The sequence below is a fragment of the Sarcophilus harrisii genome, chromosome 1, assembly GCF_902635505.1.
Source record: "Sarcophilus harrisii chromosome 1, mSarHar1.11, whole genome shotgun sequence".
Classification (NCBI taxonomy): domain Eukaryota; kingdom Metazoa; phylum Chordata; class Mammalia; order Dasyuromorphia; family Dasyuridae; genus Sarcophilus; species Sarcophilus harrisii.
This window is the reverse complement of record NC_045426.1, coordinates 326,754,455-326,761,229: the sequence shown is the minus strand read 5'-3', so window position 1 is coordinate 326,761,229 and position 6,775 is coordinate 326,754,455.

The window sequence follows — 6,775 nt, the reverse complement described above, 5'->3', positions numbered from 1 at the left end:
GGGAAAACTAGTACCTTTGCCATGACTCTTTCAGGGCTGCTCATATATCTCTGGCGTCCACCTTTTGATCAACTCTCACCTCTCCTTCCAAAATGGTAAAACCATCTGGGCAGATAGTTTAGAGTAACTAACAGACATCAAACTCACTGAGGAGTTATAGGGAAATCTTCCCCTGGTAGGATGGATGGATGAGAACAATTTCTTACAAAAGCTATGAAGGTAGTTGAAGAAGGTGTTATGAAGCTTAGATAGACATTGAAGATGCTAAGGACATCCACTGAATCCCGAGCCATCACCACTTGCTTGATTTTTTTGTGCCACCACACTTCAGTGATTCTGGATGAGAAAGTGAGGCTGGTTCTACCTCTAATTCATATAACAAAGTATCACTCCATGATATCATTGGTCCTCTTTGAAACAAAAGGATAAAAAAAATCTCTAACCAAGTAGGCAGCTAATACACATTGAGGATTGTATCTAAGTGGCCTTAGCTTTATTTTTTTTTACTTTTAAATAGTATTTTATTTTTCCAATACATGCAAAGATAGTTTTTAATATTCACATCTGCAAAACTTTGTGTTCCAAATTTTTCTTCCTCTTCTCTCCCTAAACCCCTCTCTAAGACATCAAGCAATCAGATATATGTTAAAAATGTGTAATTCTTCTAAACACATTTCCACATCCATCAAGCTGGGCAAGAAAAATCAGATCAAAAGGGAATAAAACATGAAGAAAGGAGAAAAAAATAAGCAAGCAAACAACAACAAAAGGTGAAAATACTATGCTTTGATCCATATTCAATCTCCATAGTTCTCTCTCTGGATGTGGATGGGGCGCTTTCCATTACAAGTGTGACCTTAACTTTTAAGTGTTCGCTCCAAAGCTAAGTAAAGCAGAGATTTCTCATATTCTGATTATCTTATTCTTTCTGCCTTAGGTAAATACCAGCAATTGCTAGAGAAAGAATGAGTTGGGAGAAAGTAAATGAAATTCATACCATGAAGAAGGATCAAAGGATCTTAGAGTTGGCAATAGGGGAGGAGTCTTGATAGCCACTTAATCCAGCTTCCTCAAATTACATAAAAGGAAACCAAGTCCCAGTGATTTGCCCAAGGATGGAGAGTGAATCCAATAGTAGTCTACATTGGCCAAAAAAAACAAAAACAAAAACTTTTTCGTTTTCAAAGTACCTTGCAGTTCACAAAATGCTTTTCTCTCGATCTCTGGGAAACAGGTTCTACAAACAAATTAAGGCTCAGAGAAGTTACTTATTTGCTCTAGATCACAAAGCCTATAAGTATCAGGATCAGAAAAGTAAAACTCATATCTTATATATAATTATCTTGTATAATGTTCTTTATCCTTTCTTATAATGTAACAGATAGAAAATAAAATAGTAGTTAGCATTTGTATGGCGCTTCAAGGTTTACAAAGAATTTTACTTGTGTTATTTCATCTGCATAACAATCCTATTCACTGTTACTATTATTACTCCCATTTTATAGCAGAAGAATTGAGTCTCAGAGATGTTAAATGACTTGCCCACAGTCATATTCCCTGCTAGTGTCTTAGAAAATATTTAAACTTGGTTCTAAGTCTAATACTTTATCTAATAGACCATCTAGAACCCCCCCCCACACACACATGTAGATTAGACACCATTGAATACAGTCATAGATAATAGACTTATAATAATTTCTTAAGAGAGATTCAAGTATGTTTGGGTTAAATCTATAACTTTTTGAGGGTTAGAGTAAGCTCCTTTGGAGCAGGGATCCTACTGCACCTTATTTTTTAATCATATTTCCCTCATTGCCTAGCAAAGTATATTGTATAATTGTATATTGTATATTATATAAAGTACCTACTGGGTACTTAAATTTTTTTGTTAAATTCTGACCACCTCATACCTATCAGATTGGCTAAGATGACAGGAAAAAGATAATGATAAATGTTGGAGGGGGTTTGGAAAAATTAGGACATTAATGCATTGTTGGTAGAGTTGTGAACTGATTTAGCTATTCTGGAGAGCAATGTGTAACTATGCCCAAAGGGCTATAAAACTATACATACCTTTTGATCCATCAGTGTTTCTACTGGGCTTGTATCCCAAAGAGATCATGAGAGTGAAAAGGACCCACCTGAGCAGAAATATATGTAGCAGCCCTTTTTGTGGTAGCAAGGAAGAGGAAATTAAGTGGATGCCCATCAGTTAAGGAATGGCTGAATAAGTTGTATTTGAATGTATTGGAATACTATTGCTCTATAAGAAATGATAAACAGGCTAATTTCAGAAAGTCTGGAAAGACTTACATAAACTAATGTTGAGTAAAGTGAGCAGAACCAGGACAACATGTACATAATAACAGAAACACTGCAATGAACAACACTGATATATTTAGCCCTTCTCAACAATATAGTGATCCAAGACAATTCCAATAGACTTAGGATGGAAAATGCCACTCGCATCCAGAGAAAGAACTATGGAAACTGACTGTGGTTTGAAACAAACTATTTACCCCTTTTTATTTTCTTTTTGTTGTGGTTTTTTCTTTTTGTTTTGATTTTTCTTTTACAACATGAGTAATATGGAAATATGTTTAAAAATTACTGTACATGTATAATCTATATCAGATTGCTTGCTGTCTTGGGGAAGGGAGAAAGAAGGAAGGGAAGGAGAAAAAAATTTGGGACTCAAAATCTTACAAAAGTGAATGTTAAAAACTATCTTTACATAGTTGGAAAAAATAAAATACTGCTAAGTGAAAAAAAGATATTTGTTAAACAAATGCATGAATAATAATCTGATGGGTTGGCTACTTCTAATTCACTAAACCTTTGGAGTTGCAGATGTACATGTGTGATCTATGTGTCCACAGTGACACAGTTTATATTAATTGGTTATATAACTTTTGTATAATTTTATATATTATATATTTATACATATATTCAATGTAATTTAATTTTATTTGTTTTTATGAAATATGAAGTACATATAGATTGCATCATTTGTAGCCACAGAATGATTTGGGTCAGGTTACCAAAGAGCTAATATGGTAGTATTTATGGCATTCAGAATAAAGTTTGAGATATAGAACCAATGATGTCAATTGTCAAGTGGGAAATCCCAATAGAAACCAAATACACAGGTTAAGGAAAGAGCGGGCTTACTTGTCTGTTTGCTTCCTTCTAGAGGCATTGATAAATAACCAAAAACTAAGACTTAGGAAGACCAAACAGCAAAGACCAGACCGTATCTGAAGGCAAGAGCAGGAACCAATAAATTGAGGTTAAGTACAGACTAAGGTTTTTGTTTTATTTTGTTTTGTTTTTTGGCATTTAACAACTGCTCAAATACCCTAATGATTAAAGCATGTACTTCTCATAGTTTGTTGCCTGTATCATTTCTTTCCCTTGGAGAAATCATGATTTCCAGCCTTTTATAAGAAACTGTGACTTCTGGAGAACCTCCATCTGTTGACGATTCTCTACAGGACTCAACTTCTGCTTTCTGAAGTCCTAAATTATCCAAGATCCAGAACACCTGAACTAGTGACTAAAATTTCTCTTCCTCCAACCCAGTGGCTGTTATGTAATAGCAAGTTAATTTAACCTGACTAGGAAGCAGTAAAATTTTTCCCACTGAAAGACTTCTTGGCTCCATAAGACCTTTTAGGGGGAAAAGGCATTTAAAGTCATCTCATTTGGGCTCTTATCCTGAAAACACATCTGGCCTTCTCCATTTCATCCAGTCCAAGTCAGGGGCTGAAGAAATATTAGAAGAACTGGCTGTTTATGTAAGTTTGCCACCTCCAAGAAAGCTTTTTTGCTACCACAGCAATTAGTTTTAAGAGAGCCTGTCTGAATGGTTGGGACAGTTATTTTCAATCCTAAACCATGTGTTTGCTGTTGCCAATTGTTTTTTGGGCTAGGAAATAGGACTGCTAGTCTTTTGAAATTTTGTATGTAGGGTAATTGTGAACAGACTTTCTACCAGAGGTAGAACTAGCTGCAGCTAATTGTTAAATTTTTAGTGTCACCATTTACACCTTGGAAATCAGAAAATGCTGTTAATAAGGCCTGATTTATTGTTTTGTTGATTGTTTAGAGACTAAAGGAAGTGTTAATGATGCAGATTAAATTTAAAAGTGCCTTGAGTGCATATGCATATCCTCCAGGCTATTCAACATTTATCTGTACCTCCTGCTTTCTCTGCCCATATTTCCTAAAGTCCCTGACAACAATATATAATAGTTTATGGCACTGTTTAACCATTTTATGCTCATCCTGAGTCTTTCCCATAATGCCTTCCTTTAGCCCTTTTTTCAGTTTTAGCATCTATATGGCTTATAGATGTCATCCTATAGCCAGTGTATAACTTCCTCAGTTCTGGTAATTCAAGCCCTTGTTTTCACTCATATCACAAGCTTAAATTTCAAATCAAAATCTACAAGGATCACAAATTTTGGCATCCAACTTCTTTTGATCAGAGATCCTGGAATGATTTTCTTCTTTTATTAAATAACTTTGTCTGGGACTATTCTAGTTGGTGCAGTGGGAGGGAACATTGGGCCTGGAGTAAGAAAGATTGGAATTCAAATATGACCTCAGATACTAGTTATGTGATCTTGTGTGATTCCCTCAACCTCAATTTCCTCAGTTTCCTCATCTATAACACAAGGATAATAACTTCACCTATCTCACAGCAGCTATTGTAAGGATGAAATAATAATATTTGAAAACCACACACAATTTCTGGCATTGTATAAATACTTCTTCCCTCCTTTCCTGCTTTCCTTCTTTCCTTCCTTCCTTCCTCTTTCTCTTTCTTTTCTCTCCTTCCCTCCTTTCTTCCATCCACCCATCCATCCCTCCATCCATTATGATATCAAGCCAATTGAGCTGTGTCCATTTCAAAAAGAAACATCAGAGTGCTAGGAGCCCAAACATAAGATCAGTCTCTTCATTTAATGCCCTCTGCAATCCAAATTTGGCTTACATTTCTAGGCATGTGTCCTATTATCTTTCAGATGGTCTACATTTTAGTTAAACCCAGCTGTTCTTGAATTCAAGAATGGCATCTCCCCTTCTGTACATCACAGAAGTTGTGCCCCACTCCCTCACGGGATGCATCCCCTCCTCATCTTTGCACTTTATAACCTTCTAAATTCCATCTTTTCTTTTCTTTAAGAAGCCTTTTGTCAGAAAGGCAGATAGGTTCTGCTCTCTTTTTTTGGAGATTATTGGGGTTAAGTGACATGCCCAGGGTCACAAGCTAGTAAATATCTGACCCTAAATTTGAACTCGAGTCTTCTTGACTCCAGAGCTGGTGCTGTATTCTCTGTGTCACCCAGTTGCCCCAATAGGTTCTGTTCTTAAGGAATTTAAAGAGTTCCATACCTTGGGGGTTATTACACATGCATATGATACAAAATAGGATTTAAAAAGGGAAAGAGATCATAATGTTTGGGAGTATGGGAGGAGGGAGAACATGAAAAAAGCAGGAAGGATCAGGGAAGGCTGCTATATTGCAGAGAGTTTGAAACGAAGAAATTGTTATCAATGTTTGTCTTGTTGCTTCTGTCATTTTCCATAGTGTGACAGTGTTACATTCACTCTGTATATAATATTACATTCAGATGCCACATCTCCCAATTGATGGGTACCCACCCTCTAGGAGGAATAAAAGAATTCTTTGCTTTTTTGGTCAGTTTTGCTTAACTGATTTTCTTTATTACAAAGGTGGGTTCAGTGGAAGGAAGAAGCATAAAGGAATATGATTGTGGTACAAAAAGGGGTAAAAAAGATTAAATCAGGCTTCAGTGCAGCATATAAACAAGTATTAATGATCCTTAATGATGAGGTAGATAATTAAAATCTGATAATTTTCAATAATTATTTAAGTTCTTATTATGTGTAATGTTCAATAAATTGAAGGACTGCATTTTCCCTACTTCTCTCTACATACTTGTTGGTGTATGCATTGTAATTTTACTGCTTTTGGATATGCTAATAAGTCTTGATAAAGACAAAAGTGAGGAAGACAAGAGAAGAAAAAAATTTAGGACCAAAGTTATCCACAATTTAACCTCTGATTAATTGAATTTCAAGTGTATTTCAGTAACTGAAAAATGGAAGGTAAGGAAGGGTAAGATTTTGAGAGTGTAAAAGAAAGAGATTAGAGGCAACTAATCAGCATGAGAGAAGCAGAGTTTATTCAACATTTTTTTTTTGGACCCCTTGGTTATTTTATTCAGAACAAGGAAGTGATTTCATGTATTTATTGCCTTATTTCAATTGAACTTAGCTGATTTTATTTTCTTCTTTTTCCCCTCCTTTAAATTCTAGGCTTATGGGTACATGGCCACATACATGTTTAATATGAGTTATTTTTTACTTAACATTTATGAAGCAACCACAAGTTCTTGCCTTTGCCTTACAAATATCCCCTTTCCTAACTCCAGGACCACTGATCTATTAAGTATTATCTATATCATCATCAGTCCTATAGTCAGGAGCATTGGGCTTAAATGTTGCCTTAACTCTCTTCAAAGTTCCTTAATTTTGTACCTCAAATTTTTCATCAGTAAAATGAGAGGGTTAAACTAAGCTTCTAAGAATCCCTTTGGATTCTTGATCTGTGAACCTATAATCTTCCACTATAGAATTGAGCCGGGGTGGGGTGGGGGGGAGGGGTGGTGGAGAGGGGAGGAATCTGTCTACTACTAAATGGTACAAGTCATACATATCATTTGGAATCTGAAAAAATGGTTTG